Here is a 10532-nt window from a genome sequence, read left to right as displayed (position 1 = left end):
ACAGAACATCTGCCCTGTGGCAGCAAAGAACTCAGGAACCAAGGGAGCCAGTCTGAGGTAGGGAGAGCATTGAGATCTTTTTCTCAAGACATATCCACAATGAAACCTTTATTTGCAGAGTCACTGACGTACTTAGCCTCAGGGAATTCCCCCTCCAATTTTCCACTGCTTGCAGCTACACACGCTCTGCTCTCATTATTCTCGTACTCCCTGGTCTATTTCAACTGTCATCATTCACCGTCTTTCCCATACACATAGCACCAACCTCAATGATGAAAGAGCACTGTGTACAAGAGAAGAAATACCCTTCTCCAGCAGGAATCAAGACAGCTCACAGCTGCAGTACATTGGCAAGGAAGTACAGCCTACCAGAATAGTGAAGAGCTCTCCCAGTTTCCATCAAAAACATTATTCAGTGACACAGGGGAGCTAGCTATACTTTGCCTGACAGTGAGTAGGGGAGATTCTAAGTTACGGTAAGGTATCAGGCCTGCCTGTGGTGATTTTCTACAATAGATCTTCCCACTCAGACCACTCTACAATTTCAGATGTGTAAAAATGATTCAGAAATTCCTCAAGCTACTCATGCGAGTTTTTCAGGACCCTTCAAGATTCCATACCTTTTCTCTTTCTGATTCATTCTCAAAGACATGCTGAACTCTGTGTATAGATCCTTGACTGTCAGTCTGCCCTAGGCCCCCTGAGCTTGGTTTAGCATGTGGTCTGTCTCATGGACCCTGGAAATTATTCTATCTCCCTCCTGATGTTTCTCACTAACTGAAATTGCCCTCTCTGGACAATTTCCTGGGACTTAGTCATTCTGACCAAACCCATGCTTCTCAAAGTAAAAGGAACTTTTCATTGACATTTCAGAATTTTAAAACATGCCCGTAGGTATCCTGGTACTGAAGACATCACTGCAGAAATCCTGCTTTGTAAAGATAGGGGGTTAAATTAATTTTTGATTAGCATAATTAGAAAACATGGAAATACAAAATAACAGTGAGAATGTATTTTCACCCAAAAGATTGAATAAATTTAAAATTGATCAAGTAAAATTCCTGCGAGAATATAAGATATTCACATACATTAATATGCGAGACTATAAATTGGTATAGCATTATCAGAATGGAATTTCAGCAATATTCATAAAAATTTATAATTGTTACACTATTTCCACTTTAATTCAGTTCTCAGTTTTCCATGTCTTTCCTACAAGGAAACACCCACATTTGCCCAATAATTTATGTTCAGTGATGTTGATATTAATTTTATCAGTCATAGCAAAAAATGGAAAACAACTTAGATGTCCATCAGGAGGAGAATTTTTAAATCAATTACGACACATACACACTTTAGAATTCTAGGAAGTAGTTACAAAAGTGAGACATATCTATAGGTGCTCTCACAGAATGATTCAGCATTTATTTCATTAAGTGATAAGTGTAAAGAGGCAAAAGAATATGTACATTATTGTTCATGTATATTAAAAACATACAGTGTATTTTTCTAGTATATCTATTTAAGGAAAAGCCCAAAATATATTTTAAAATAATATGCACAATAATTTGAATTGTGGTTACTTCTGAGGGTTGAATTTTGGAGGAATGCAGTAAGAAAAGGGGTTGTGATTTATCTTTATTGTCAGTTTTTTTTGCATCATGAATGTATGCACTATTATTTTTGTAATTAAAATTTTTAATAAGACAAAATAGAAATAGTACCTGTGCATTATTCATATAAGGTAACTGCAAGAGGATTTAATGGAAGAAGCCTGAAATCTGAAAGGCTTAGCACAACGAAAGTTTCTGTCTCATGCACTTAAAATCTGATGTGGGTTAACAGAGGGCCTCCACTGCTAGGCAACCCAGGGATCCAGGCTGCTTTTATTGCAGCTTGGCCAGTGGACTACAATGTAGCAGCATTGTATTCTCTTCATATGTCAGGGGCAAGGGTAGTCAAATAACCCTTCCCAACTCTAAGTGAACTGGGAATGTAGTCTCACTCTGTGTCCAGGAAGGACAGCACTTGCAAACTCTCCATAAGCAGTTACATAGTAGGTGATCAGTGAAGGGCAACTTTCATAATTTGTGTGACAAAAGTCTTCTTCACTCATGGAGAAGTTTCTGGGAAGACCAAAAGTGCCTTGCAACTGGCTAAGTTTTTCTAGTGCCTACTATGTAATAGAGGTTTTCATCAACTTTCTTTTCTTTTTTTTTAGACAAAGTCTTGTTCTGTCGCCCAGGCTGGAGTGCAGTGGCAGGATCTTGGCTCACAGCAATCTCTGCCTCCCAGATTCTAGTGATTCTCTTGCCTCAGCCCCCCAAGCAGCTGGGATTACAGGCACGCACCACCACACCCAGCTAATTTTTGTATATTTAGTAGAGGTGGGATTTCTCCATGTTGGCCAGGCTGGTCTCAAACTCCTGACCTCAGGTGATCTGGCTAACTCAACCTCCCAGAGTGCTGGGATTATATTCATGAGCCACCGCGCCTGGACACAATTATACTAACTTTCCAAAGGGCTCTTTAAGAATTACCAGCAACAATAGTTTACCCTTCTTCATGCAATAGCACCGTTCTCCACTTACCTTTACGATAGTCTTAATATACTGAGCGTTTCCTTCTTCTTTCACTACATGATCGAAATAATAATTTCTGAGTGTCTTCTATCTATCACTTGATGAATATGCCTGAACACTTATACAGGTATCTTTACACAAAATGAAAAACCAGGATTTTCCCTTGGGGCAGATACAGACAAGAGTTAGCTGAAACATGGAGATTATTTTTACATTTCTCATAAAGGCTAGAAGGCTAGGGAAACATTTTCTACAGTGTTGGTAGATTGAATAATTGCTACAAAAGTATATCCATGCACTTATACCTGAAAAACATATGTATGTTATGCTACATGGCCAAAGGCATTTTGCAGATCTATTAAGATTGTGAAACCACTTTTTAATTTTATTTTATTTTACTTTAAAATTTTATTTTAAGTTCAGAGATACAAGTGCAGCTTTGTTACATAGGTAAACTTGTGTCATGGGGGTCTGTTGTACAGATTATTTCATCATCCAGGTATTAAGCCTAGTACCCATTAATTATTTTTCTTGATCCTCTCCCTCTTCCCACCCTCCACTCCACCCTCCAAAAGGCCCCAGTGCATATCGTTCTTCTCTGTGTGTCCATGTTTTCTCATCACTTATCTCCCACTTCAAGTGAGAACATGCAGCATTCGGTTTTGTTTCTGTGTTACTTTGCCAAGGACAATGATCTCCAACTCTGCCCATGTCCCTGCAAAGGACATTATCTCATTCTTTTTCATGGCTGCATAGTATTCCATGGTGTATATGTACCATATTTTCTTTATCCAGCCCATCACTGATGGGCATTCAGGTTGATTCCATGTCTTTATTATTGTGAATAGTGCTGCAATGAACAGACACGTACATGTGTGTTTATAATAGAATGATTTATATTCCTTTGGAAAACCACTATTAAATTGGGTAGATTATATTGAATCATCAAAGTGTCTCAACCTAATGACATGGGCTCTTACATGTAGAGGATTTTCTCCAGATCGAAGTAGAAAAGAGATGGACATGGTGTCACACACCTGTAGTCCCAGCTACTCGGGAGGCTGAAGCAGGGGAATCGCTTGAACCCTGGAGGCAGAGGTTGCAGTGAGCCGAGATTGTGCCATTGCAGTCCAGCCTGGGCAACAAGAGTGAAACTCGATCTCAAAAAAAAAAAAAAAAAGAAGTAGAAAAGAGATACAAGAGATACAGCAGAGGAGATAGAAAGATTGCAAGTATAATAAGGATTCAACCTGCAGCTGCTGACACAAGATAAATGCAAAGACTAGAGAAAGGTCTCAAGAAATTATGGTTGCCACAGATGAATGCAATCAGAAAATAGGGCCCTTGTCTTACCAGTGCAGAGAATTGAAATCTGCCAACAACCTGAATGAGTTATAAAGGGAATTCATCCCAGAACCTTGCATTAAGAGTACAGGCTCTGAGAGTTTGGTATGGGCCTTGTGAAACCCAGAGGAGAGAGATCAGCAGAGCCAACCTGGATTTCTCACTCAGAGATGTGACATAATAAATGTGTCACATTTGTTGTAAAATGCTAAATTTGCAGTAATTTGTTACTGCATCAGTAGAAATCTACCAAAACTTCCTGGAAGGACAACAGTGTTGGTTAGAGTCCAATCTTTGTAGATGGTTGCAACACATGACTTCCTTGATCCTACCTCATTTACCACTTATATGGGAGGTTTCGGTTTTTGGCCACTTAGTTAAGCTCATTCATCAGTTACTAGTCTCCAGTAGATCACCAGATTAAATTCTCCTTTCTTTCTCATCTAATCTTCTGTCTAATATCTTTAGCTTCAGAGTTATATGCCAAGAAGTAGTAGATTCTATTTTAAATTTGACTCAACTCACAAGCAGATTTGGAAAAATATTTGATTGCAGCGAAAGCACCCAGAACAGATAAGCAGGTACATAAAGTTCACTGCCTAAATAAGCAATTACATGGAAGGGGCTGTTTTTATCAGAGAAGTTGCAAGCTGAGTGATGTGGCAAACAGAGGACATCTGCAGGGAGTTGGAATGCTCCAAATCAGGAGAAAGGAAGGAAAGTTATTCTGGGCTTCCTTTCCCATAGGGAACAGGGTGCAGCCTTCGTGGAAGGAAGCAGGGAAGAGCTGGACAGCAGATCAGGATCCAGATTTGGGCACAAGAATTCACAGGGGCTGACTCAAGGGAAGAGCAGTATAATTTGGGAAGTGCTGGATCTGGTCCCAAGTGCCAGCACCTGGGCAAAATCAGCTCCCAAATAACCCTGGAGCTAGGGGTGATGGACCCTATGAAATGAGGGTCCATCTGGATTTAGTACATTGTCCCCAGGTTCCTGCTTTTCATTGCCCGGAGACATGGTGCAGTAATGAGAAGAGAAACTAATTAAGAGCCACAAGGCAGCTTAGTCAAGGAGGCGTGGGAACAATGTGGACTCTAGATGAATTCAGACTAGTGGTCTAGTCCCAGTATTATCTATTATCACTTATAATCTAGGGAAACTCAGGAAAACTGCAGAGTTCTATGAGCCTCAAATTCTTCATTTGTGACGCTGGTTTGATAAACAGTCCTCTTGATCCCTGGCTCATGTATTCCTTGCAAAGCAGAAATGTTGGAATCTATCTAATTTATGCAAGGCACCTGGCACACTACCTTGTATTGGGTTTTAATAAATTACAGTTATTACTATATGTTTATTACAGTTATGTTGACCCCAAATCCTACCACTTTTCCCTCTTTTCGTTTGTTTTGTTTTATCCAGGAAATGTCAGATAATTTAGAGCCCACTAGCATATTACAAAACAAATCAGTCAAAATGTTGCTTAGCAGGTTAAACTGTTACATGCTATACAACTTTTTTGAGGATATGTTATTTATTGTTGATGTGGGGGAGTCTTATGCAGTTTGATGCAACTCAGAACTCCTAGAAATTGTGTCAATGTCTACCTCAGTCCCTCCCTTCCATCTGCCCTTCGCTCCAAACCACATGTATTTGCATTTATTTCACCCCATAAAAATCTAGTTTTAGTCTATAGTTTGCCGAATTATATACAAGATCATCGAGTTGAAATGCCCATTTAATGGATGGGCTGTGCCTCTCCCAAATCACTGCAAAAATTGCCAGCTTCTGAGCATTCCATTTTATATGAGTATCACCATTATTCCTCAGACACTCCCTTGTGGTGATAGGTGTTAAATCACATTTTTGTGCAGCTTGTTAAATCATCTTTTTGTGCACTGTGTTCACCCACACTGAGATAAGAGTACAGGACGTCTTCCATTTGTGCACTAGGTGGAGATTTCTCTCTGGTTTATTCGTGACCTAAAGCAATTTTCCATTCCAGCCTTCTCAAGTCTGAGACACACCTTCTGAGGTGTTGGCCTCTGCCCACCGCTCCCAGAAGGTTATCTGACCCACAACGCAGCTTAATCTAAAATTATGTCACATTGAAGGACTTGCAGTTTCCCAACCCCAACCCTTTGCCACAGGGCATTTACGCTTTGCTGCTCATCTGAAACCCCAAAGTCCTCACACCTTCTCTTGATTTGTCCTTTTGGTTAGGATTGTCTCACTGCTATGGATGGAATGATTGTGTCCCCCCAAAATTCATATGTTGAACCCTAAATCCCTAATGTGATGGCATTTGGAGGTGGGACCCTGGGGGTAATTAGGTTATGAGGGTGAAGCCTTCATGAATAGAATTAGTGCTCTTACAAGGGGAAGAAGAGACCAGAGCTTTCTCTACCATGTGAGGATGTAAGGAGGAGGCTGTTAAGCATTGAGAGAGCCTTCACTGAGAACCTGACCTGAAAACTCGATCTCAGACTTCCAACTTCCAGAACCATGAGTAATAAATGTTTGATCTTTAAGCCACCCAATCTAATAATCTGTGATAGGAATCCGAACTAAGCCATTCACCGTCTTCTTTTCATGTTAGCCACTCCAAGGCTTTTCATGTCTATGGGTAGGGATGATTCTTGTTTGTCTTAGCATTGCAAGTACTAACACAAGCTATCCAGAGTAGATGCTCAATTATTGTTTGGGGGGAAAAAAAACCCTGAGAAGGAGGTCTAATTTATTATAATTTTATTTCTCCTACATTCTTGAATAAACAAAACATATTCAGGTATGAATATGTATATTGATTTTACAAAAAAAAGACTAAAAGTGATAAGTGAAATCAACCATTTACAATCTTACATTTTTTCTCCGCTTTTGATCCCAACTATTACCGTGCTGCGTTTTCTAGCATTTCCAAGAAAATACCAAATTTACTGCCATATGATTTTGCTTCAAACAACTAAAATGGAATGTTCCTAATTTGTTCCCCAAAATAATAAAACTCTTACACTCACAGCAATGTTTAAGTAATGTGATTCATAAACTTAGATTCTAAAGTTACTCAAACTTCTGATAAACAATATTTTGAAAAACTATCCAGAAACATATTATAGAACAAGAAAACAAACATGTTATACACCGTGTTGCCTCCAACCCCACCCTAACCTTCCACAGACTGGAATGTAGACTTTTCCTTTCAACCACAAGGCAAAGAATGCCTTGAATTCTACTGGGGGTGGGAGGATCTGTTACACATGGCCTTGGCACGTGCATTGGCCATGGCCCTAATGCGAGCCCTTGCTGCAGCTTTGGCTTCAGCTCTTTCTTCCTCATCTCTCAAAGCTTCTTCATACCAGGCTGGGAAGGCACTGGGGACACTATCATGGATCTTGGCTAAAAACTCCAGGACATTCATCTTGGTGGTTTCTGCATGAGCTCGTGGACCCCATAGAAACTGATAGCATGGAGGATCACTGTTGGGCACCTGCTGGTACTGCAGGTAATTTTCTCTCACAAAATCTTGGGTGATGATCTTCTTGGGCTCCCCAAACATGAAGTGCCTCCTCCCCTCATATAACCCCATCACATTCAACACTTGCCAGATTTGCTCCTCAGTGGCACAATTACCATTTGAGAAGATCACACTCAGGACAGTCATCAGCAGGCCAGTCCTGGGCACATGTGTGTCATCACTCAGCTTTGCATCCCAGCTTGGTACCAGTTTGTTGATGAGGAAATAGATGTGCCTATCTGAATCTACTTCCTTCAGGTCAAGTCCAAAGATCATCTCCAGGTGATCTGAAACTTTCTTCATGATCTCACTGAAGTGTCTCCTGGGAATGTGGACTACATCTCTCAGCATATCCGCCTTTATAATGATCTCTTTCTTTTCATACTTGTACAGAAGGTAATGCACCAACGTGAACACCGTCTCATCTAGAGGGCTTCTGGTCATGTGCTCAGTGGCAGCTGGGGCCTGTGAGGATCCTGGCCTTTCCTCCATCTGGTTGTTGGTGCTTTCATTAGATCTTACATATGAAACAGCTGCAGTAGTAGTGGTGGTGCATGTGGCTCTCTGAGACCAGTGAGGATTGCTGGTCGTCTCGGCAGCAGTTGAGCTCTGGGTGGTACTATTGAAATGAGCAGAGGAAGACAAGCAAAATTCTCTTCCCATTCTTGCAGTGGCTTGAGCACCCACCAGAGACTCTAGCTCTTCTTGAGCCTGACGGCGTTTCTCACGGGCACGAAGCTTACTCTTTTGACCCCGAGGCATGATGGCTTTAGACACGGTAGTAGAGTAAGACAGGTGACCTCTGTGACCTAGAGGAAAGAGGATGGGATGGTTGGGTCACTTCAACTGGTAGACACCTCTGTAACTTTATTGAAGGCCAGCTTGGCAGTTTTCCTTGAAGTTACTGCTCTAGGAATCCCACAATGCTCCTATTCCCTGATCTGCCTGTTCCCTAAGAACCCTGTGGAATTAACTAAGGTATGACTTAGGTTGTCACTACTTGCCAGATGTGCCTAGGACTTACTGGGATTTAGAGAAGTGACTCTGTTCTGGGCAGGAGGTCTTTCAGTTTACATTAAGGATTATCACCTCACTTCTGTAATGACCTGGGGTCCCTCTGATCTACTACTTTGATGCTGACCCCTCACTTCAAAGCCCTCATCTCTCTGTGATCCCAGAATGTGAATTCCAGGGAAACCTCATCTGACCACACCTGTCTGGAGACACAGAGAGAGTGAAAGCATAGGCCAAGCTCTGTGGGACTCTCTATCCTGGGGTAATTAGTGTTCTCAGTCCTCACTTAGTGATCTCACCTTTGCTTTTCCTAAGGCCTGGGATTCCTCCCTCTGCTGACCTTAGAACGATCTCCTCTGGGCAAAGTCTTCACATCTTTGAAAACCCTAAGGAGAATATTTGGCAGACCACAGCCTAATATATCTGCTCCAGGTTCACTCAGGTTTGAAGGTCTGGGTAGAGATTTGTGGCCATCTACTGCTCCGGGGTGGGTAATCCTCTCAGCCCTTACTCAGTGTCCACACCACAGACTGCCAGAAGACTATGGGCCTCCTCCCTCTAATGCCACAAAGCTGCCCTTCTCAGGCTAAAGACCTCATCTCCCTGACCACCCGCCCCTCACAGCACCCAGCAAGGACAATGTGAGGGTGTGCCTTGCCCAAAGCCTCCCTGGGCTGACGGCAGAGGTGGGGCTTTGTGAAGCTCCCTTTGTTAGGGGTTGGTGGTTCCTGAGACCTCACTCAATATTCTCACTTTAACCCCTAGCAGAGTCTGGGAATCATCCTGCTACTGACTTGGTATCACTCTGCTCCCATTCCAAGGCATTCACTTTCCTGAGACACCAGAGGCAGAAGTCAGGGTTCTTTGCATCAATCCGCCTTCATTTACCTTAGCTTCTCAGGACTGAGACTATGGTGAGGGCTCTGTAAGGCCCCTCTGTGCTCGGGGTTTCCGGGGTCTGCTCAGACTTCACTAAGGGTCTTCGCCTTGACTCCTATTAGAGCCTGGGAACTCTCCCTCTGCTACTCTGAAGCCCATACCCTGGTCCAATACCCTCACCCACTCAGTCTCCTGGGGGTTTAGAAAGTATTTAGAAGGCATTTAGAAAGTATTCACGGGTTGCTACATCCCACGATTACTGTCTTTGTTCTGTCAGAGCTGAAAGCAGGGGAAATAATCTCTGAGAGCCCCTCTAGTCTGGGGTGGGTGGTCCCCTCACACCTAACCCTTGGTCTTTACCTTCATTCCAGGCAGGGCTCAAAGCTCCTCCCTCGACTGACGCGAGTGATGCTACCCGCCCTCACCCCAACACTTCCCTCAAACACCAGGGGAGAAAGTCGGTGTGCCTCAGGTCCTTCCACTCCCATCTGGGGCCTCCCCAAGGCTAACGGCAAGGGCGGGACTTTGTGAGGCCCCTCTTTTCTGAAAAAGGGCGGACGGGTGAGGGGGCGGGGAGCTCATATATCATTCAGGGTCTTTGCCTTTACTCCTGTTACAGCCTGGGAATTCTCCCTCTGTTGGTCTGAAGCCCATACTCTGGTTCAATACCCTCACCAGCTCAGTATCCTCTGGGGGCATTTAGAAGGTTCTCAGAGGTCGCTATATCCCACGATTCCTGTCTGTTCTATCAGAGCTGAAAGCTGGGGAACAACTCTCTCGGAGCTCCCCTAGTCTGGAGTGGGTGGTCCCCTCATATCTAACCCTGGGACTTTACCTTAATACCAGGCAGGGCTCAAAGCTCCTCCCTGGACTAATGTGAATGATACTACCCGCCCTCGCCCCAGACTTCCCTCAAACACCAGAGGTGAGAGTCCGTGTGCCTCAGGTCCTTCTGCCCACATGTGGGGGTCTCCTAACGCTAATGGCAAAGGCGAGACTTTGTGAGGCCCCTCTCTTCTAAAAACGGGGTGGGGGAGAGGGGCTCCCTTTACTCCTATTCTTTCAGGGTCTTTGCTTTTACTCCTACTAGGGCCTGGGAACTCTCCCTCTGCTGGTCTGAAGCCCATACTGTACTCTAGTTCAATAGCATCACCTGCTGTCTCCTCGGTCCAACCCCCTCCCCCGCTGTCTCCTCGGTCCAA

The sequence above is a fragment of the Sapajus apella genome, unplaced genomic scaffold (assembly GCF_009761245.1).
Source record: "Sapajus apella isolate SASKATOON/1434 unplaced genomic scaffold, GSC_monkey_1.0 scaffold17, whole genome shotgun sequence".
NCBI lineage: Eukaryota > Metazoa > Chordata > Mammalia > Primates > Cebidae > Sapajus > Sapajus apella.
The sequence above is the reverse complement of the archived record's forward strand: the minus strand, read 5'-3'. Positions refer to the sequence as shown.